Below are 26,094 nucleotides of genomic sequence, written 5' to 3' on the forward strand. Positions count from 1 at the left end.
TCATCCTCATCAGATTCATCTCTCAGAATCAACTTTCTCCTTCTCCTTGGTGGAGATTTAGGCACATAGATAGTTCTTTTGGTTTTGGGCCTAGATGGTGTAGTAGATTTCATAACTAGCACTTGTTTAGATGTACCAGAGTGTGGTTTAGATTTTGACTTGAGAGGTGAGGTTCTGACAGTAGGTGCTAATGGTTGTGGTTGAGAGGATTGTGTTGGTTGAGTTTTGGAAGGCTGGGTTGGTGGAGGTTGAGAAGTAGTAGGCTGTGTAGGTGGAACATCAGGATATATGGTTGTGTATGTGTGAGGATCAGAATTTACTAAGAATTGTTTGACAGATTGGGGAATTTGGAGGGGTCTTAGTATATCCTTCTTATTATCAGCAGATAATAAGTCTGTGAAAGCCCTTTTGTGAAGTTTAAAGGGTTCAATTAACTCACTAAAGGTTTGAGGTGCATCAGGACAACAGCAACTATATATAAGCTGACAGAATCTAGCAAAATATATTATGTTGTTATCTTCTTTCATCCTATCACCTATAAACCCTAGCACAGCACTAACATAATCAAAATGAGTTTGATTAAGAAGAGCATACCCGATTTGCTGACTCATGATTGGAATAGCATCAAAATTGGAGCATTTGTTGGCAAAGGCTTTGGTAATATAATCAAAAAAGAAGCTCCACTCCCTCCTGATGTAGGGCCTCTTCAGTTGTCCCAGCTTGGACAAAGATTTCTTATAGCCAAGTTTTGCCATCATGTTTTGAAGAACTAGCTCCCAACTTGTGAATTGTAAGTACAGTTTTCTGGCAGATGCAATGCTTGTCGAATAGTTGACAAGGTTACCAAGTGCTCATCTTCCCCTGTTGTAAAAATGATGCTTGGGGACCCACTTTCACCACCATTATCATAGACTCCAGACCTCCAAAACTCTAGAATTTGCTTGCCTGAGAGAGCCTGTGGTTGTGTTAGAGCATACCTAATTTCACTTCGAGCGAGAAAATCTTGAATGAAGTGAAGCTCTGAAGGAGCTTCGTCCTTGTTGAGAATAGCCATATAGTTGTTAGGGACAAACTTGGCTCCATCACAGATAAGATCCTTAGGTGCCATTTCTGTGAAAATTAAGTGAAAAGGTGTGTGTGTATAGAGTGTTTGATAAAATGCCTGTGAGAAAATAGCTTCAGAGAATAATAGAGAGTGAGAGAGAATAAGAGAGATTAGAAAAGAGTAAAAGTAGGTAAAAGATTGTAAAATATTTTAACTCTAGTATTTATACTCTCCATGTGACAACGGCTATATTTGTGAAGAAGAACATACATTTTACACCTGGCAGCATGTAAATAGTCAAGACATTATTAGTGGGCACGGTAAACGTGCAGTAATTATTGCTCATATACGGTCACCAAAATAAACACGCAACCCATTAACCAAATGATTATCACTGTTTTTATCTCACTTAATTATTTTTTGAAAAAAATGAATGTTACCTTAAAAACTAATAATAAATCAACCAATTAAAATGTGACACGTAAGCATCAGAGTTTGCATCAGAACTTGACTATTATCAGAATTTAACGGTCATCAGAACATAGCTTCTGTACAAAAAAATGAATGAATGTTCCTGTGTTTCTTCACACAAATACTGACTGGTTTCTTCAGAGTTTAATCATCAGAACATAATCAGAACTTGTCCTTAGAATTTATGCAAATAATACTTAACTGTTTATCATAAATAACTTAATCACCACAGTAATTTTCATCATTCATATGGAGTGATAGTGTGTGTATGTGCAAATGATCAGATAAAGATTAAAGTCTGATAAACTTCAGTATATCTTAGAAATAAGGCATAACTAAGAAAACTGCTTAAAATCTGTCTTGAATTGTGAAGTCTACTGTAGAATAAAGTTATGCAAGAATCCACCTCAACTGTTTGTGCTTATTTTATACATCTTTTGAAATTCTTTTGACAGGGGCTTCTCAGTGTAAATGAGTAACAACTTCCATCAGAATTAATGCTGTTATCAGAATATTTCTCCAGTAATCAGAGAATGGGAAAAGTCACCAAGAAAAATTAATTTGCTTTTCTAATGCATATTACTTAATACCAGCAATGCACTTGGATCTTCCCTTTCAAATATTTACTTCAGATCTCAAAGGAGTACCTGATTTCAATTTTTTTTATTTTCTTCAGATAAGTGATGTTTATCAAGCATGTAGTTTATCCTTAAGATTTACTGACATTAGAATTTGACAGATAAGAAACAATAATCTAGTTTGTGACTTAGTAATAAGATACATGAAGTAAATTTGACTAAGATCAAAATCAAAATTTGTTTGTGTTAGTGATTTCCATATAAATAACTAATTCAAACATGGGATAAATAGTTTGTTAAAGACTACTAAGTCAACATCTAACAAAATAATCATCATTGGATTGAATAGCAACAGAACATTCAAAACACTTTCAGAGTTTATAGAATCACATCAGATAATAAGTAGTGTTTAATATGTTACAATTTAAGCACAGATTACACTGAGATAGGAAAATCTGTAAACACTGATCATAAAGTCTGATGTATGAGAACAAAAACTAAACAGATTTTGAGAAAGAACCTGAAACCATTCCAAGTTCATTTACCAGTCTTGTAAAAGTAGCTTCACATAGTGGTTTTGTGAAGATATCTGCTAGTTGTTGATCTGTTGGAACAAAATGCAATTCCACTATACTTTCCATCACATGTTCCCTTATGAAATGATACCTAATGCTGATGTGCTTTGTCATTGAGTGTTGAACTGGATTTCCTGTCATAGCAATAGCACTTTGATTATCACAGTAAATGGGTATTTTAGAAAATTCTTACCCATAGTCCAGTAACTGATTCTTCATCCACAAATCTGTGCACAACAACTTCCTACAGCAATATATTCTGCTTCTGTAGTTGATGTGGAAATTGATTTTTGTTTCTTGCTAAACCAAGAAACCAATCTGCCTCCAAGAAATTGGCAGCTTCCACAAGTGCTTTTCATGTCTATTTTGCATCCTGCAAAATCTGTATCTAAGTAACCTATTAGTTTAAAATCTGATTCTCTAGGATACCACAATCCTAGATCAGCTGTACCCTTGAGGTACTTGAAAATTCTTTTCACAGCTATTAGATGAGGTTCTCTTGGATCAGCCTGAAATCTTGCACAAAGATAGGTAGCATACATGATATCTGGCCTACTTGCAGTTAAATAGAGTAAAGAGCCAATCATACCTCTATAGTTAGTAATATCTACTGATGCTCTAGTATCTTTATCTAACTCGGTGACAGTGGCCATGGGAGTTGATGCAGTAGAACTGTCTTGCATTCCAAATTTCTTGAGTAAATTTCTGGTGTACTTGGATTGATTTATGAAAGTACCTTCTTCAGTTTGCTTGACTTGAAGTCCCATAAAATAGCAAAGTTCTCCCATCATACTCATTTGATATCTTGACTGCATTAGCTTTAAAAAAATTTCACAGAGTTTGGCATTTATAGAACCAAAAATGATATCATCAACATAAATTTGGACTAAAAGTAAGTCCTTGCCATGGTTGATATAGAACAGGGTTTTATCACTTGTTCCTCTGGTAAATCCACTTTCCAGAAGAAATTATGCTAGAGTTTCATACCATGCTCTTGGAGCTTGCTTTAGGCCATAAAGTGTTTTATCAAGTCTGTAGACATGATTAGGAAATTTTGGATCTACAAATCCTGGAGGTTGTTTAACATATACCTCTTCCTCTAATTCTCCATTGGGAAATGCACTCTTTACATCCATTTGAAAAACTTTAAACCTCTTGTGAGCAACATAAGCCAAAAAGATTCTTATGGCTTCCAATCTAGCAACTGGGGCATATGTTTCATCATAATCACTACCCTCCTGTTGAGAGTAACCTTTAGCAACCAGCCTTGCTTTGTTTCTTGTAATTATGCCATCATTATCAATTTTGTTTCTGAACATCCATTTTGTGCCAACAATGGATCTGTTAGGCCTCAATGATACTATAGAAGGGGGTTGAATATAGTATCTACAATCAATTCGATTATAAACACAAGTATGTAACAGAAAACAAGTTTATTCAATATATCAAACTCTGTTACTTTGGTCTTGGCACTAGGGTCTAGACTTTATTTTTTTCGAATTCATTTAACTCTTCCTGCATTGCTTGCACCGAATCAGCATCTTGAAGAGCTTCTTCCACTTTCTTTGGTCCAGTCTGTACGCCCCCAAATCCGGGGTCAGAGGATTTGGTCGTCACGATGAAACCTCAATTCAAATTAATCTGTTAATCAATTCAAATTAATCCAAGATCTTTTAAGGTTAAAGTTCTAGAAACAAGAAATCTAAATTCCACAAATAAATTTTTTCTTTCTTTTAAAACTCTTTTCAACAAATTCCAAACTCAAAGATAAACCCCCTAGTATAACTTCGAAAAGAAGTATACTAGGCCCAACTATAAAATACACAACTATAATATAATATAAACAACCTTACACAATAAAACTTACACTAGCCCGCAAACCCTGGACCAATCACCTTCCAAAAGCTTCTTCTTTGCTTTCTCGACTTACGCAGCTAAACAACGCAAGTTAATCCTCACTGGAGGTTAAATTGGAAAACAGGCAAGTATGAGCGAAAGAAATGCTCAGCAAGATCATTGTAATATATATAGGGTCATTTTGATATAAAACTGACATCTGCATTAGAGTAGAACATTTAAAATCATAATTGTTGAATCATAAAATTTTAGTTGAGGAACCCCAGAATTAATTCCTTAATTGTATTCAAAATTGTTTTGATATTTTCGAGCGAAAAGCTTCAGCAATATTTTGAATCTTGACGAGAGCAAAGCTCGTAAAACAATGTTTACGAGAATATCGAAAATAGCAATAACAAGAAACAATGATTATAGATTAAATCAAAAACTTTATTCAAAACCGAACTCTTGAAATGAATACTCATTTTGTCGTCATATCAAATTAGATATCAATACGAACCTTAATGCTCACAACATTCCATATTGAAGTTAACATCAATCATCTATACTAATACCACCTTTGATATTTAACAACAACATAAGTATCAGCATAAATCAGAATCTGAATCAAAACTGCATTTTACCATTATTCTAAAATAGAAACAGTTGATAAATTATTCCTTATAAGATTATCAAAAGTAATATAATAATTTAGATTGGAATCCTCAAACGACGGTGTTGCTGCCGGTGATCAGCCGCGGAGCAACACCGGTATGCCGAAGCATATCCAACTAAACAAATGGGGCACCCAAGCCACATATCGGCCTAATGGTATTATATCCTGTATAATACCTAAATCTCCGTTGGACCGCCATCACGGCCTCTTACGCAACCATCCAATCTTAAAACTTTTTATTGAAAGGGATCATAATACTCGACACCCTTATAAACTTTTATTCCCCCAATTACTTGGGCAGGAATACACGCAAAACCAACTCATTTTTCTCAAAAACCAAAAAATTTATAAATACATTCATTTGATAAGTAAAATCACTTAGCTATTCTGAACATAGAATAGCAGAAGAGTACTTGCATAAAAAGAATCATTCAATTCAGCGATATGTAAAACATTTATCTACTTTGAACTGAGAATAGGGAAAGCAATACTTGCATGATAAGCTTCAAAATAAATATCACTTGAACAATAAGTGATGATAGGGATACTTGCCTTTGGGTTTTAGCAGTTAGTCACACTCGCAATGACACATCTATTCTGACATTCTGTCTCGAAACATCACCGTCCTTCTTTTCAACACTTCACTGCTGTGTTGCTCCTGCGATTGCTAGAAGCCAGATATCCTATACCATTCCACCCCTATTCTTTATCCAATACCTTGTCCTGATCAACTATAACTATCCGCATCTATAATTAAAAGATATAGCTTTAATCGTCTAAAAGATAATTACTCAACGAACTGCGCTTCAACAGCCTATCATCTACCCATACGATAGCCCAAACATAACTATAATAATCAAACACGGGACTCTTGACCCACGTAGAAGTTTCCAAAATCACATGGAATGAAGTAGAAGTTTCCAAGAACGTGAATATAAAATCAAATTGCCAGAAAAGTCGTTGATTCACCGGAAAACGCGACAGAAATTTCCGCCGCCGCCGAACTAAGTTTTCTGATCTGCTAAACTACAATTCCTAAAATCAACTAAAAATCATTGTTTGGTTCCTGGGAACGTTCTGAATGCAGTGGTGGTAACCAGTTTTACCCAGAATCAACCAAAATGAAAACCCCAATTCGAATTAAAATATTTATATGAACATAAACCCTATTTTTAAATCAGACAATCAAACTCAAATTTAACCATGTTATTGAACTCAATTTTTGACATATAATATACCAAATTGACCAGAAAATTATTATCTACACGATGGAATCCTCAAATCATATCAACAACATCAAGAACAAAAATTTATAATTTAATCTATAATTAATTCAAATTAAAATAATTAAATTAGAAAAATACTTTGATTTCTGGGTAAAAACTAATGATTGATTATGATTCTATCTTCCGAGAGCTTCGTTTTGATATATCGCACACTTGAATTAGAGTTCGGTAACGCCTTCGTTTGCGTGTTTGATTTTCAGGAACGTATCGGTTTCTACGGTTTTTCTCTGTATTTACTGTATTTACTGTATTTTTATTGGTTGTAAATGAATAAACGAATAAAATGAAATAAGAAATATGCTATTTATATTTACGGAATATTGGTTCGTTCTGGATCATTTTGGATCGATAAATTAGTTGCTTAGCCGCTAAGTAACTACAAAATGATCCAAAAATAGATTACTTAGCCGCTAAGTAACTATAAAAACGATACAATTTAATATCAGATTTGGATAATTATCAAAATCGAGCTTTTCATAAAACACCATATACGAAAATAATGTAAAAATATCCCGTCTCTCGAGAATACGAGTTTTGTTGATTTATCGAAATGGTTATCGTACCGAAAATCTTGTGCTGGGCCGCGCACGGGTCAAACCGTAATCCGGATCGAAAAAGTCAAAACACGGAAAATGTCCGGAATTACCAGATTAGGTTAGGAAGATGTTTTCGGAAGAGTTTCGGGATTATAAAAATGCAAAAACAGTTGAAGTCGGACGATTCCCGGCTTTATAAAACAGTTTTGTAATTATTCAGAAAATAATTAATAATTCATAAATCATTATAAAATCATATAACACTCCAAAAATTACCAGAAAAATACCATAATTATCTATATTTTAATCTACACATTTAAAAATTAAAATATTCAAATAATATCATATATAAACATCCCAACATTAAATCTGATTATCATATAATTTACTAAAATTCACATAAAATCACATAAACAATTCCAAATAATAATAATAATGATATTTGAAAATATGGGATATTACAAGTCTGAGATAGAAAGGAATGATAGAGACATTCATTCGTTGTCGTTGTTCTAGTTCTGACACCTGCTTCAGGATCTCCAATTATTAAGTGCAGGTGTGTGTGATTTAGTACACTTCCTTACAGATGGAAGTTGATCTCTAGAACTGGATCCTCCCCCATGATCCATGCTATCTCCATCAGCATTTTCTGATGCTCCCCCTGAAGTTATGCTCTTTGAGATTCCAGAATTTGAGTTGGATCCTTCAGGAATTGAAAAATTAGAGTTTACAGAATTGTCAGAATCTGGCTCATCAGAACTTGATGAATCAGAACTTGAAGAGCCATTGACTGGTTCTGATGCTTCTTGAGAGTCTTGAGATGTGGTATGATCATTAGCTTGCTCCCCCTGAGCAGGTGTATTTTCCTTTGGAGCAGTTACCACGGTTTCAATGACATCAGAATTTAACCCGTCAAAACTTACAGGATCAAGATTTAGGTCATCAGAATTTACAAAATCAAAATTTACATCTTCATTTTCAAATCTCAACAGATCATGATCATTGAAATCTTCAAGTCCAGTAATCTTCTTATCATCAAAAGATACATTGATAGATTCCATGACAACCCGTGTTCTTAAATTGTAGACTCTGAAGGCTTTTGTAGAAAGTGGATATCCAACAAAAATTCTTTCATCAGCTTTTAGATCAAATTTTGACAGCTGTTCAGGATGAGTCTTAAGAACAAAACACTTGCATCCAAATACATGAAAGTATTTCAGATTTGGCTTATTTTTCTTCACCATCTCATATGGTGTTTTTCCATGCTTGTTTATGAGTGTAGCATTCTGTGTAAGACAAGTAGTCTGCACAGCTTCAACCCAAAAATAGGCTGGTAGCTTTGCTTCATCAAGCATAGTTCGTGCAGCCTCAATAAGAGTCTTGTTCTTTCTTTCTACAACTCCATTCTGCTGTGGAGTTGCAGGTGTAGAAAATTCCTGCTTTATTCCTTGCTCTTTACAGAACTCTTCCATGATTGAACTCTTGAACTCAGTGCCATTATCACTTCTTATTATTTTAACAGAATCTTTGACTAACTTATCCAGGTGTCTGACATGATCAGTTAGAGTAGATGAAGTTTCATTCTTCTTGTGCAAGAAATACACCCAAGTGTATCTTGTGAACTCATCCACTATAACCATAGCATATTTCTTCTTTGCAATAAACATGACATTGACTGGACCAAATAGATCAACATGTAGTAAGTGATAAGGCTCAAGAATTGAGGATTCAGTTTTTCTCTTAAATGAAGATTTTCTTTGTTTTGCCTTTTGACATGAGTCACAAAGACCATCAGGAGCAAATATTGATTTTGGAAGTCCTCTCACAAGATCTTTCTTTACTAGCTCATTTATGTTGTTGAAATTTAAATGAGAGAGTCTCTTGTACCAATTCCAGCTTTCTTCAATTGATGCTCTGCTTAACAGACAGATTGCAGAACCATCAGAATTTGTTGAAAGTCTGGCTTCATATATGTTACCATGTCTGTAACCTTTCAGAACCACTTTTCCTGTAGAATTACTTACAACTTCACAGTGTTCTTCAAAGAAATCCACATGATAACCTCTGTCACAGATTTGACTCACACTTAGCAGATTGCATTTAAGTCCTGAGACAAGAGCTACTGATTCAATTATGACATTCCCAAGATTGATATTGCCATATCCCAGAGTCTTTCCCATGTTGCCATATCCATTAGAAACTCTTGGGCCAGCTTTCTCCATAAAGTCTGATAGCAGGGCGTTATTTCCAGTCATATGTCCTGAACAACCACTGTCCAGAACCAAGATATTTTTCCTATTGCCCTGCAATCACAAAGACCACTATTGATTAGTTTTAAGGACCCAGACTTGCTTGGATCCTTTGGCCTTGTTAAGTTTGTTAGCATTTGCAGCGGATTTAGTTTCAGAGTTTATGCTAACATGCTTTTTATCAGACTTTATATTAGACTTTGCATCGGAATTTACACTAAAAGGAATAACACTAACTTTCTTTAAAGAAGGTTTTATTTCATAAAATCATAGTACAAACTTTGATATTCCTTACAAGTATAAATAGAATGCCATAAACTACCACAATGAAAACAAGGATTATGTGGTTTAAACCTAACAGACGGACTCTTAACTCCTGATCTAGGAGGTAAAGAGTTTATATCTTAATTTTTACTACAAAAAGAAGCAAGATGGTTAAAGTTTCCATAATTATAGTATTTCTTTATAGGAGCATTAGGAACAGGCATATAATTATTACTTTTATTCACACCTTCCTTTCCATTCCTATTTTTCCTAGCTTCCTTTACCTTGTTCACATTTTTAATCTCTTTCAGCTTATACTTAAGCTGCTTCTTTGTCATTAAGCCAATGTTTACTAAAGCTGGTTTATCCTGTTATAATATGACAGAAGTTGACTTTTCTTTGACTTCTGTTTTAGAGTCTTTCACCTCTTTAGAATCAGACACAACAGTTTTTGCAACAAATTTAATAGGATTTACCTTTGGCTTGTCAGTCTTTTTGATAACAATTGGCTTAATTGGCAAAATCCCTTTCTCCCTTTTACCATCTTTATAACCTAACCCCTATTTCTAATTTCCACTACTTAGCATATTTTGAGTTGTTTTGCCTGAGTTAGTCCAAGTCCTGATGATTTCTCTTTCTTTTTCTAGTTCAGTTTTTAGATAATCATTCTGTTTAAACAATTCATTCTTAACATACACAACATTATCTCTCTCTGTCAGAATAGTGTTCATCTTGACTAACTCTTCTTCAAGATAGCTATTTCTGTTTTTGTACTTTAGATTTTCAGATTTTAATCTTTCATTCTCTAAAGTCTGATCTCTATAGCTAATATAAATAGTTTTTCATAAATAATCTCAACTCAGTAATATCTTCTGTATCAAAAGCAAGAGCTGATAGAGGTACCTTTAGTTCATCAGCATCAGAATTGCTATCAGCATTTGCCATTAAGGCATAGTTTACCTCTTCTTCAGATTCTGAAGTATCTGCCCAATTTTTCTTCTTTGTGATAAGTGCTTGGCCTTTATCACCTTTTCCCTTCTTGCAATCAGGAGAGATGTGGCCTCTTTCTCCACAATTGTAGCATTTGACATTTGAGTTGTCTCCTCTGTCAGACTTTCTTCATTTGTCTTCAGTCTTTCTGAACCCTTTCTTCTCAGAACTTCCGCCTTTCCTGGAAAACTTCTTACCCTTTCTGAATTTCTTGTAGGCTATCTTTTTGATACCCTTCACCATAAGAGCATACAGTTGCATCATCTCTGCATCAACATCCACTTCAGATAAATTTTCAGGTTTTGAATCATCATCATCAGAATCTGATGACTCTGAATCAGACTGTATGATGAGAGCTTTTCCTTTTTCCTTCCTAGAGACAATTGGCTTTTCTTCAGTCTTTAAAGCAACTGTCTTAGACTTCCCTCCATGCCTCTTCTTTCTTTGATCCATCTCAAGTTCATGAGTCTTAAGCATCCCATACATTTCATCAAGAGACATATCAGCAAGTTCATAGTTGTCTCTTATTGTAGTAGCTTTCAAATCCCACTTTTCAGGAAGAGCTAGTAGGAATTTCATATTTGAATCTTCTGGATCATATTCCTTGTCCACTAGTGACAGATCATTCAATAGCTTTGTGAATCTGTCATATATATCAGTTAGTGACTCATCAGATTTTGAGTCAAAGTGCTCATACTCTTGTGTGAGTATTGCTTCCTGTTCTTTTTGATGGCATTGGTTCCTTGACATCTTACTTCCAATACATCCCAGATTTATTTTACAGTCTTGCATCCAATCACCCTGTTTGACATGACATTGTCAAGTGCACTATGAAGCAATTGTCTTAATTTTGCATCATTGCCTAGTGAAGAGATGTCTTAAGTGGTGAGTTCTCTCTTTTCTTTGGGAATCATCTTCTGTGGCTCATTCCCAACTGCAACATAAAGATTTGTGGGCTTGTGTGGACCCTCACAAATTCTGTCTAAATATTCTGGATCTATAGCTTCCAGAAATATGGCCATCTTCACACTCCATACAGGGTACTCAGATACCCTGAGCATAGGAACCCTGATGGTTTAATATCTAATGGAGTTTTGAATGGGTTGAACCTTTGCAGGTTCTGGAGGGTCTTCTGTTTTTGATTGATCAGACATGATTGATTGTTTGTTTGGATCTTAACTGTTTGTAAGCTTAACAGAATGGCTCTGATACCACTTGTTGGGCCTCAACGATACTATAGAAGGGGGTTGAATATAGTATCTACAATCAATTCGATTATAAACACAAGTATGTAACATAAAACAAGTTTATTCAATATATCAAACTGTGTTACAAGTAGGTTTAATCTACTCTCTCAGTGATGTATGATATCACTAAGAGCTGCTAGGGTTACAATGAATAATATTCTCATTAATGATAACACTTATAGTGTAAACCTTAATCTGTGTTTATATACTACACATTTATAAGATATCTCCTAATTGATATGATAATGATTCTGTTTCCTAGAATACATCAATCAGAGATTATCTATTGTAGTCCTATAGCTGTCTAATTCTTCATGCATATCTTTACTTGTTTAATCCAGATCCTCTCCTGTAAATCAGCTGCTATCCTTATCTGAAGTGTGCCCGTACTTAAGTCCCGATATAAGTTCTGACACCTTAAGTTCTGATAATTTCCTGTCTTCAGCAAGTTCTGATTTCTAGTTAAATTCTGATACTAAGTTCTAAAACTAAACAAATTAGATTAGACATGACATCACAAATATATCTAACAAAATATATTAAATCATAACATATTCCTTAGTCTACTACTAAGCATGCATGCACATTAACCTATGTATCTAAAAAAATTATTTATATAAAAAATAGGCACGTTGGTTCTGCAGTTTTAGAATTTTGTTGATCCCGAGAAGTCCATCTCCATCATTGCATAATGAACAGAAAACATGGTCACTTAACATAATAAACTAATCGGACTTATACTTTTTAAAAAAAGAATTAGCAAAGAGAACGTACCTCTTGGATGAAAGTTATGTGCGCCTCAATTCTAATCAAGAAGTGTTATTATATAAGCACACGAAACCCTAAATTTAATAAGGAGGTTTCAAAACTTTCTCCTAAAGTTTCTACTGCCAATTTAAGTAATTCTAATTTTAAATAAATCATACTCTCACAATTAACTTAAAGAAAATGATATTGATTTTCTAAAATATTTGCACGCTTCTTTCGACTAATAACAATTATATCCTTATTTGAAATAAGTTGCACAAAAAGATTTCTAGAATGTTCTAATTAATAAAACTCTAATTCCAAATTTTAGACCAATTATTCTAATTACATTTTTTAATCCACTTGTTTATTGTTATTATTCGAAAAATTACGGGATATTACATACTACTCTCCTTAAAAAGAATTTGAAACCTAAATCACAACAATCCTATATGTCTACTCCCTATAATATCCAATAGGTCAAACTTAACTATGGTCCACACGATCAAATCCTAGGGAATGTACTAGTCACAAACCTAAAACACTCCGAAGAACAACCGGCTCTGATACCAACTGTAACAGCCCGCACTTTTCAGACTATTAATTCTAAATACACAACTTAAATAAAATAGATTCTTATTCGATAATTCAAAATATATAACGAAGGGCAAAACAGCGGTCAAACTCAATAATCAAAATTATAAAAATGGAGATGCAGCTCCACAAATCCGATAATAATTGTCTAAAGAGATATCAAATTTATTCTTATGGTACAAAAGTTTTATTCAAAACTAAATAACAGGAAGATCCACGAAGTTCACGTCCTTATTCAAATCCAGAGCTTACCAACCTGAGATAGAGGAAAGGGATGAGCTACGTAACTCAGAAAGTACAAATTGACTAAATATTTAAATGAAAAACAATAGGTGTTTTAATAAAATGATTTTTCTCAAAATAATAATAATTTTGTAAAATATTTTCTAAAATAAATTCAACCCAAAGTTTTATATTTTAAAAATTAGAATTTAAAACACAACCAAGCAGATTTTATAACAGATCATAACACAGTGAAACATAACGAAATGATAATTCTTATAAATAGTATGGTCTTGATCTACGACCACACTTTTCCAGTATCCGGCATCTTATTCTTATTCTTATTCTTATTTACCACATTTTGCCAGTGGCCGGAATCCAAAGTTCAATAATTGCGCGCCCTTAATAGGTATCTAAAGTTGCACACTCATGCACATACTAAGAAAATCTAAGGCTAGTTTCAGAATCATAGCGTAAATTACGAACGGGTTCGAAAACGTAAGGACTGGGTTCTAAAATTTCACAAATACTTATATCTTATACTTACGAAATCAAAGTTCTTATATCTTATACGAAATCAAAAACAGAGTTAAAATATTTTTTTCGCAAATTAAAAATAAGTCAAAAATACTTACCTAGAAGTTGACACTTAAATCCGAAATTAATAATACGAACAAATCCTAAAATATAATAAGCACAGAGGAAAAAGTTATTCTTTAAAACTTGATCACATAATTAACAGGAACATAATAACTTAAATTCATGACAAGCGGCCAAAAAATGAGTTCATTCAATTTAATATCTAACTTTTTATCAATTAAACATTTTTAAGACTTTGACATAACCTGCATGTATGGTTAACTAGACCACAAAATCTAATACGCACATAAAACAATTCGAACAACTAATCTATTATATAATCATCGTCATAATTATTCATCTATAAAATACATAACTAAAACATGACACCTAATTAATTCAATCATGCATGCACACGTAGTTCTAGTTTCACATTCTTTATTTTTATTTTTCTAATTAATTAACATTACACTAATAAATGAAATATGCAAATATACAAGCACAGTGATATCAATTTATGTACACAAAATAAGAATTATTAACTTTTCATTCTCAAACAAGGACCATAATAAAAGTTTAATATCCATCTCTAGATTAAAATATATTAAATCATAACATATTCCTTAGTCTACTACTAAGCACGCATGCACATTAACCTATGTATCTAAAAACAATTATTTATATAAAAACTAGGCACATTGGTTCTGCAGTTTTAGAATTCTGTTGATCCCGAGTAGTCCAGCTCCATCATTGCTTAATGAACAGAAAACATGGTCATGTAACGTAATAAACTAATCGGACTTATTTTTTTTTAAAAAAAAAAGAATTAGCAAAGAGAACGTACCTCTTGGATGAAAGTTATGTGCGCCTCAATTCTAATCAAGAAGTGTTATCATATAAGCACATGAAACCCTAAATTTAGTAAGGAGGTTTCAAAACTTTGTCCTAAAGTTTCTACGGCCAATTTAAGTAATTCTAATTTTAAATAAATCCTACTCTCATAATTTACTTAAAGAAAATGATATAGATTTTCTAAAATATTTGCATGCTTCTTTCGACTAATAACAATTATATCCTTATTTGAAATAACTTGCATAAAAAGATTTCTAGAATGTTCTAATTAATAAAACTCTAATTCCAAATCTTAGACCAATTATTCTAATTACATTTTTTTAATCCACTTATTTATTGTTATTATTCGAAAAATTATGGGATATTACATACTACTCTCCTTAAAAATAATTTGAAACCTAAATCACAACAATCATATATGTCTACTCCCTCTAATATCCAATAGGTTAAACTTAACTATGGTCCACAGGATCAAATCCTAGGGAATGTACTAGTCACATACCTAATACACTCCGAAGAACAACCAGCTCTGATACCAACTGTAACAGCCCGAACTTTTCGGACTATTAATTCTAAATACACAACTTAAATAAAATAGATTCTTATTCGATAATTCAAAATCTATAACGAAGGTCAAAACAGCGATCAAATTCAATAATCAAAATCACAAAAACGGAGACGCAGCTCCACAAATCCGATAATAATTGTCTAAAGAGGTATCAAATTTATTCTTATTGAATGAAAGTCTTATTCAAAACTAAATAACTGGAAGATCCACGAAGTTCACATCCTTATTCATATCCAGAGCTTACCAACCTGAGATAGGGAAAGGGATAAGCTACATATCTCAGCAATTATAAATTGACTAACTATTTAACTAAAAAACAATGGGTATTTTAATAAAACGATTTTTTTCAAAACAATAATAACTTTGTAAAATATTTTCTAAAATAAATTCAACCCAAAATTTTATATTTTAAAAATCAAAATTTAAAACAGAACCGAGCAGATTTTATTACAGATCATAACACAGTGAAGCATAACGAAACGATAATTCTTATAAATAGCACGGTCTTGATCTACGACCACACTTTTCCAGTATCCGGCATCTTATTCTTATTCTTATTTACCACATTTTTCCAGTGGTCGGCATCTAAAGTTCAATAATTACGCGCCCTTAATAGGTATCTTAAGTTGCACACTCGTGCACCTACTAAGGGTATCTAAGGCAAGTTTCGGATTTATAGCGTAAATTACGAACAGGTTCGAAAACGTAAGGACTGGGTTCTAAAATTTCACAAATACTTATATCTTATAATTTCGAAATCAAAGTTCTTATATTTTATATGAAATCAAAAACAGAGTTGAAATATTTTTTTCAAAAATTAAAAATAAGTCAAAAGTACTTACCTCGAAGTTGTCATTAAATCCGAAATTAATAATACGAACAAATCCTAAAATATAATAAGCACAGAAGAAAAAGTTATTCTTTAAAACTTGATCACATAATTAATAGGAACATAATAACTTAAATTCATAACAAGCGGCCAGAAATTGAGATCATTCAATTTAATATTTAACTTTTTTATCAATTAAACATTTTTAGGACTTTGACATTACCAACATGTATGGTTAACTAGACCGTAAAATCTAATACACACATAAAAAAATTCGAACAACTAATCTATTATATAATCATCGTTATAATTATTCATCTACAAATTACACAACTAAAACATGACACCGAATTAATTCAATCATGCTTGCACACGTAGTTCTAGTTTCACATTCTTTATTTTTCTTTTTCTAATTAATTAATATTATATTAATAAATCAAATATCGAAGCACAATGATATCAATTTATGTACACAAAATAAGAATTATTAACTTTTTATTCTCAAATAAGGACCATAATAAAAGTTTAATTTCCATCTCTAGATTAAAATATATTAAATCATAACATATTCATTAGTCTACTACTAAGCATGCATGCACATTAACCTATGTATCTAAAAACAATTATTTATATAAAAAATAGGCACGTTGTTTCTGCAGTTTTAGAATTCTGCTGATCCCGAGTAGTCCATCTCCATCATTGCATAATGAACAGAAAGCATGGTCACGTAACATAATAAACTAATCGGACTTATTTTTTAAAAAAAAAAGAATTAGCAAAGAGAACGTACCTCTTGGATGAAAGTTATGTGCGCCTCAATTCTAATCAAGAAGTGTTATTATATAAGCACACAAAACCCTAAATTTAGTAAGGAGGTTTCAAAACTTTCTCCTAAGTTTTTACGGCCAATTTAAGTAATTCTAATTTTAAATAAATCCTACTCTCACAATTTACTTAAAGAAAATGATTTAGATTTTCTAAAATATTTGCACGCTTTTTTCGACTAATAACAATTATATCCTTATTTGAAATAACTTGCACAAAAAGATTTCTAGAATGTTCTATTTAATAAAACTCTAATTCCAAATTTTAGACCAATTATTCTAATTACATTTTTTTAATCCACTTATTTATTGTTATTATTCGAAAAATTACGGGATATTACATACTACTCTCCTTAAAAAGAATTTGAAACCTAAATCACAACAATCCTATATGTCTACTCCCTCTAATATCCAATAGGTCAAACTTAACTATGGTCCACAAGGTCAAATCCTAGGGAATGTACTAGTCTCATACCTAATACAGTCCGAAGAACAACCGGCTCTGATACCAACTGTTACAGCCCGCACTTTTCAGACTATTAATTCTAAATACACAACTTAAATAAAATAGATTCTTATTCGATAATTCAAAATATATAACGAAGTTCAAAATAACGGTCAATCTCAATAATCAAAATCATAAAAACGGAGACGCAGCTCCACAATTCCGATAATAATTGTCTAAAGAGATATCAAATTTATTTTTATAATACGAAAGTCTTATTCAAAACTAAATATCAGGAAGATCTACAAAGTTCACATCCTTATTCAAATCCAGAGCTTACCAACCTGAGATAGAGGAAAGGGATGAGCAACATAGCTCAGCAAGTATAAATTGACTAACTATTTAACTAAAAAACAATGGGTGTTTTTGTTGGGAACCACGGACTTAGGGTGTTACTACGTTTTACGATAAAGATTACGAAAAGAGGATTACCTTGTTAATGGTTGATTCCACTGCTCTTCTATTATATTCCCAAATTCCCTTGAGCGAAGTGTGGCCTCCAGTCTTTTCAAGTTATCCTCTCTTCTTGCTCCTTGGTGGCTACAATATGTTTTCACCCAATCCCAAGCAAGAAGAGAATAAGAATATATATAGGTTACAATAGGGACCATGGATAATTAGGTTGGGCCTTCTAATTACATCTTGAGCCTAGCCCAATGTAATTAAATATTAATTCAATCCACTAAAGAATTAATATTTGCACTAACTTTCCTAATACCGTAATTTAATAAATTCGGTTCCAATATTATTTGCTTGTTAAATTCCCCATGTTTAAAATATCATATGTCCATTAATTAAATAAATTACTGATAATTTATTTAATTAATATCTTTTATCCTTGATCATCCACTCAACCTTTATTTAATTATGCCAGAATAAATTCCACCTGCAGGGTTTCACATAATTAAATCTTTTTAAGCTTTCAAGGGGACATCATTAACCCGAATATTATCAGGACATGGATTCCTTCAATAAATAATATCCACCATGTATATAATTCCATCACCCAAAATATAATGATATAATTCCAAAGAATTATTTCATATATAAATCAAAGCATGTAAATAATATACACGTGTCAATTACTATTTCCGGATTAAGAACCTAAGCATTAATAATAACATAGAATCTTAGTTCTCCTTCTTAATCAGTATTAAGAGAACAATTCTAAATTTGATCATGTTCAATATACACAAAGTATACTAGCATTATTTATTAGTCAATATAAACTAATCTAAATAATACTACAGCCATACCAGTGGATTGTCCAACACCACCTGTGCTGTGAACCTTATTATATTATATAATCGTATTTAACAATCTAATATTCTGTATCCCATTTGATACTAGATTGTTCACAATATATAATATTAGAAAACATGTAAACATTCAAATGATTCTCAAATAAACTGGCCAGAAATAAATGTACATACTTCAAATAAATATTTTCAGTATACCCTAACAATCTCCCACTTATACTCATAATATTCTATGTGTACATTAGTGTTTATTTAATCCACTATTACATAAAAATCTATGTGTCCATCCATCTGACTCCTATCGCTTCCACATGCTTGTCAAAAACCTTGGTTGGCAAGATCTTTGTGAAAGGATCTGCCCGGTTGTCTTCTGATGATATGTGAGCCACAACTATATCCCCTCGCTTTACGATTCCTCGTATGAGATGATACTTATGTTCAATATGTTTAGCTTCTTTGTGGTCTCGCGGTTCCTTTGAATTTACCACAGCACCAGTGTTATCACAATACACCGTCAAGCTCCTAGGCAAATTAGGTACCACATCTAAGTCCAAAAGGAAGTTCCTGAACCATACAACCTCCTTGGCAGCCTCAGAGGCCGCCACGTACTCGGCCTCCATGGTGGAGTCTGCAATGCATTTCTGCTTTACACTCCTCCATATAACGGCTCCACCTCCCAAAGTAAAAACATATCCCGAGGTTGGTTTCCTCTTATCCCTATCTGATTGGAAATCTGAATTAGTATATCCCAAAGGAAATAGATCTGAGGCCTTGTAAATTAACATATACTCCTTAGTCCTTCTCAGGTACTTGAGTATAGTTTTTACTGCACTCCAATGTTCCTGACCTGGGTTCGACTGATATCTACTAACCATGCCTACAGCAAAGCAGATGTCAGGCCTCGTACATAACATAGCATACATTAAGCTTCCACATGCTGAAGCATAAGGAACTGCTTTCATGCTCTCTATATCCTTAGGTGTCGAAGGACACTGCTTCTTAGATAGAGTAACTCCATACTTAAAAGGTAAAAAACCTTTCTTGGAGTTCAGTATGTTAAAACGATCTAATACTTCATCAATGTAGGGCTCTTGAGATAAATCCAACATCCTTTTCTTGCGATCCCCTATAACTTTGATCCCAAGGATGTATGCCGCTTCACCTAAGTCCTTCATGTCAAATTGTTTGAACAACCATGCCTTTACTGATGACAACATTTCAACATTGTTTCCAATGAGTAAAATATCATCTACATATAGTACTAGAAAAACCACTGCATTACCGTCACTTCTCTTATACACGCACGATTCGCTTGGACTTTGAACAAATCCATATGACTGGACTGCCTGATCAAAATGAATATTCTAGTCTCTAGAAGCTTCTTTAAGTCCATAAATAGACCTCTTAAGCTTACATACCAGATGCTCTTGGCCTTCCTTAATGAATCCTTTTGGTTGCTGCATATAGATGGTTTCTTCAAGACTTCCATTAAGAAAAGCTGTCTTGACATCCATTTGCCAAATCTCATAATCAAGATGAGCTGCTATAGATAAAAGAATACGGATTGACTTAAGCATGACTACCGGTGAAAAGGTTTCCTCATAATCGATACCTTCTTTCTGAGTATACCCTTTCGCAACAAGTCTTGCTTTCCAGGCTTTCACCTTTTTATCTAATCCCCTCTTTTTCTTGTAGATCCACTTACATCCAATAGGTTTTATACCTTTGGGTGGTTCCACGAGCTCCCAGACCTGATTAGAATACATTGATTTTATCTCAGATTCCATCGCCTTTTGCCAAAGATCTGCATTTTTGTCTTGTACTGCCTCTTCGTATGTACGGGGATCATCATCATGTTCACCAGGGACCAAGTCTGAAGACTCTCCCAAAAACATGAATCTACCAGGCTGTTGAACAACCCTCCCACTACGACGAGGCACTGGTGCGGTATTAGTGACAGGTTATACATTATGTTGTGGTTATTCTACTTGTACTACAGCTTCATGGGTATTATTTGTCCCTCCCACTAGTTCCTCTAAAACGACACTACTCATGGGTTTGTGATTCATTATATAGTCCTCCTCCAAGAATCTTGCATTGGTGCTAACAATGACATCCCAATTCTTCGGACTATAAAATAAATATCCTTTCGTTCCCATGGGGTAGCCTACAAACAACTTTACTTCTGTACGAGATTCTAACTTAGTCGCGTTCTTGTTCAGCACATGTGCTGGACAACCCCATATTCGAATATGTCTTAGACTCGGTTTATCCCCGGTCCACAATTATAAGGGGGTTTTAGAAACCGACTTAGAAGGTACTAAGTTCAGAAGATAAGCTGCTGTCTCTAAGGCATGTCCCCAAAATGACTTGGGTAAATCCGAATAACTCATCATCGATCTAACACTCTCTAAAAGAGTCTGGTTCCTTCTCTCTGCTACACTGTTCTACTGGGGTGTGCCTGGTGCAGTTAACTGGGATTCTATCCCATTTTCTGATAAATATTCCCTAAATTCTCCAAGCAAGTATTCGCCACCATGATTTGATCGTAGTGACTTGATACTTTTTTTAAGTCGCTTCTCCGTTTTAGCTTTGTACTCTTTGAACTTATCAAAGCACTCAGACTTACGGCGCAACAAATAAACGTACCCATATCTTGAATAATCATCAATGAAAGTGACGAAATATTCATAACCACCTCTTGTTTGGATATTCATGGGTCCACATAAATCAGAGTGAACCAATTCTAATACTTGTTTGGATCTATTCCCCTTTGCCTTGAAAGGCCTATTAGTCATTTTACCTTCTAAGCAGGATTCACAAACTGGAAATGGCTCCACTGCCAATGAGCTTAAAGGCCCGTCTACTACCAGTCTTTGAATCCTTCTCAAGTTAATATGACCTAATCTCAAGTGCCAAAGATATGTTTGGTTCAAACTAGAAGGTTCCTTTCTTTTAGTAGAGTTAGAAGATGTGTTGTTCAATTCCCTAAATTGCAGTTGCAGTGTAGGTTGATTAGGATTAATTATATACAAATTGTCTTGTAATGTACCAGAACATATAATTCGTTTATTCATCATAATAGAAACATTACGATCCAAACAAACATTATAACCATCCAAAGCAAGTTTAGAAACCGAAATTAAATTCCTTCTAAAAGAAGGTACATAAAGACAATTGTTCAAAACCAAAATCCTATCAGAACTAAAAGATAAATGAATAACTCCTACTGCAACTACTGCTACTTTCGTAGCATCTCCCATGAACACGTATATCTCACCATCTCTAAGCATTCTGGATAGTTGGAACCCCTGCATAGAATTACAAACATGATCAGTGGCTCCTGTATCTACACACCAAGTGCTCGTAGATATAGCCGATATAAATATTTCTGTAACTAGAGAAAGAGACATACCAGTATTGTTTGTCTTCTTAGGAAGAGGACAATCCTGTTTCCAGTGACCTGACTGTTTGCATCTGAAGCACTTTCCCTTAGGCTTTTTCACACCACCCTGAACTCCCACTGCCTTCACATCTTTCTGTGTCTGAGCCTTTTTCTTCTTCTTAATACCTTTCGGCTTAGAGGAAGAACCTTTCTCAGCCACATTCACTTGAACACTCTGCCGAAATAATCCTTCAGCTGCCTGAAGTTCTGTCAGCAGTTCCGCGAGACTATACTGCCTCTTGTTCATGTTGTAATTCAAGCGGAACTGCTCAAAACTCTTGGACAAGCTCATAAGGATAATGTCAATCTGGGTTTCCCCGTCAAGTTCAGCGCCAAGGATCTCTATCTCATTCAGATGTGACATCATCTTGAGAACATGATCCCTTACAGGTGTGCCTTCAGCCATCTGAGTGTTCATTAAAGCCTTCATGGCTACTTGCCTAGCAGCCCTATTCTGATCTCCAAAAAGTTCATTGAGATTAAAGAGCATATCCGAAGCAGTGGCCATAGACTGATGCTGATGCTGCAAAACACCCGACATTGCTGCGAGAATGTAACATCGCGACATCTCATCAGCCTTAATCCACCGTTTATAATACTCTTTCTCATCTTCAGGAGCATCAACAGCAGGCTGTTCAGGCTTGGGTTCATAAGTGCAAAACTTGTACTCCTCAGCAGTCAACACAATGTCCAAATTTCGTTTCCATTCAATATAGTTAGGTCTGGTAAGTTTGTTATCCTTAAGTATGGTGAATAGTGGATTAAAGCCCATTTTATCCTGAGAATCATGCATAAAAACATCACATAAATAAGGGTGCATTAATTATTAAGATCTATTGATTCCTCTAACAATTATTAAAATTTAATGCACTAACGTCTAAACACCATAAGCTTCTGGTACGCCATGATGTGTGACATGTATACCACCTAATTTTGTTTAAATGTTACTTCGGTCCTATTACTAAACAATATGCCACGTTGGGGTGGACTATATTATTTTTCATAGCTAAGTGTATACCATCATCAAATCTTAAATTATTTGAAATCCATGGAACTTGGTACGCCATGATGGGTGGCGCGTATACCTTCCAATATTCGTAATTTTGCCTTGAATAGAATACTTCAATTCAATATTCATCAATGGTTTGATTTCCAGGTAGTGGAGGAGTCACATCGGTCTCGCTTAAAACCCACAGCCTTACAAGTTCGATGAACTCGTTTTTGACAAAATCGCCCCAAATCAGAAATAAAGAAAATCCGTATTTTATTCCTTTTAAACATTAATTTAAGAAGTTTGTTCTAGTAATTTCTATAACATTCTAGACACCATAAATTACATGCCACGATGGGTGACGTATATATAATTTATATTCGTCTTTATGTTAAATTACCTACAACCAATAATGGAGACCATGGGATTTAATTTCATATTAATTCCCTCTCCCACTTAGAATTTTTTACTAAAATTGAGGAATTTTAAAATTAAATGGGGCCCTATGTTGTTATAATTATGTCTAATCATGCATTCAAAATACACACATAATTTTAGCAACATATAACATTTAATTAAAGTAATAAATAAAATTTATGTCCATGTCGTCCTAATTAAGTTAAACATACAATTTTAAAAGAATTACACACATAATTAATGACACACATAATCAATAAATTAAAGCAATAATTAAAATTTAATGGAAAAAATTAAAATAAATTTTCCACTATTATGGCCCTTGAAAAAAAAATCCAGCTCTCAAAAAAAAATCTGCCCCAAGCGCGCCCCACAGCCCCACAGCCCCAGCAGCCTCAGCAGCCCCAGCAGCCCCAGCAGTCCCAGCTGCCCCAGCGGCCCCAGCAGCCCCAGCTGCCGCAGCGGCCGCAGCGCGCGCGCTTGTTGCTTTTCTGTGAGTTTTGTTTTGATTTTGTTCGATCCAAACATCAACAGTAGCCCCTTGTAATCGCACAGCGGAACAAAAAACTACCGGAATTGATTTCCGATCGCACATAACTATTACAAAATACCCGGAACAATTACAAAAAAAATAGATCTAATACAAAACTAATTTTGTAAAATCTATTCTAACACGATCAACCCTCGTGTAAATTACAACCACGATTAAACCACGTAGAAACCAAAACAAAAATTAACCACGATTAAACCACGTGGGATCCAAACACATAATTAAAATATACATGGCCATAATAGTGGATGAACAACCTGCATCAGAACCAATACAAGCAAAACACTATATACACGCATATATAATTACCACATGGACATTATATCATAAAACGTAGAACCTATTACCAGGCTCTGATACCAATTGTTGGGAACCACAGACTTAGGGTGTTACTACGTTTTACGATAAAGATTACGAAAAGAGGATTACCTTGTTAATGGTTGATTCCACGCTCTTCTATTGTATTCCCAAATTCCCTTGAGCGAAGTGTGGCCTCCGTCTTCTCAAGTTATCCTCTCTCCTTGCTCCTTGGTGGCTACAATATGTTCTCACCCAATCCCAAGCAAGAAGAGAATAAGAATATATATAGGCTACAATAGGGACCATGGATAATTAGGTTGGGCCTTCTAATTACATCTTGAGCCTAGCCCAACATAATTAAATATTAATTCAATCCACTAAAGAATTAATATTTGCACTACCTTTCCTAATACCGTAATTTAATTAATTTGGTTCCAATATTATTTGCTTATTAAATTCCCCATGTTTAAAATATCATATGTCCATTAATTAAACAAATTACTGATAATTTATTTAATTAATATCTTTTATCCTTGATCATCCACTCAACCTTTATTTAATTATGCCAGAATAAATTCCACCTGCAGGGTTTCACATAATTAAATCTTTTTGAGCTTTCAAGGGGACATCATTAACCCGAATATTATCAGGACATGGATTCCTTCAATAAATAATATCCACCATGTATATAATTCCATCACCTAAAATATAATGATATAATTCAAAAGAATTATTTCATATATAAATCAAAGCATGTAAATAATATACACGTGTCAATTACTATTTCCGGATTAAGAACCTAAGCATTAATAATAACATAGAATCTTAGTTCTCCTTCTTAATCAGTATTAAGGGAACAATTCTAAATTTGATCCTGTTCAATATACACAAAGTATACTAGCATTATTTATTAGTCAATATAAACTAATCTAAATAATACTACAGCCATACCAGTGGATTGTCCAACACCACCTGTGTTGTGAACCTTATTATATTATATAACCGTATTTAACAATCTAATATTCTGTATCCCATTTGATACTACATTGTTCACAATATATAATTTTAGACAACATGTAAACATTCAAATGATTCTCAAATAAACTGGCCAGAAATAAATGTACATACTTCAAATAAATATTTTCAGTATACACTAACAGTTTTAATAAAACGATTTTTCTCAAAACAATAATAACTTTGTAAAATATTTCCTAAAATAAATTCAACCCAAAGTTTAATATTTTGAAAATCAGAATTTAAAACAGAACCGAGCAGATTTTATAACAGATCATAACACAGTAAAACATAATGAAATGATAATTCTTATAAATAGCACAGTCTTGATCTACGACCACACTTTTCCAGTATACAGCATCTTATTCTTATTCTTATTCTTATTTACCATATTTTGCCTGTAGTCGGTATCTAAAGTTCAATTATTACGCGCCCTTAATAGGTATCTAAAGTTTCACCACTCGTGCACCTACTAAGGGTATCTAAGGCTAGTTCCGGAACTATAGCGTAAATTACGAAAGGGTTCGAAAACGTAAGGACTGAGTTCTAAAATTTCATAAATACTTATATCTTATAATTACAAAATCAAAGTTCTTATATATTATACGAAATAAAAAACAGAGTTGAAATATTTTTTTCGAAAAT

Source organism: Apium graveolens, chromosome 6, assembly GCF_009905375.1.
Source record: "Apium graveolens cultivar Ventura chromosome 6, ASM990537v1, whole genome shotgun sequence".
Classification (NCBI taxonomy): domain Eukaryota; kingdom Viridiplantae; phylum Streptophyta; class Magnoliopsida; order Apiales; family Apiaceae; genus Apium; species Apium graveolens.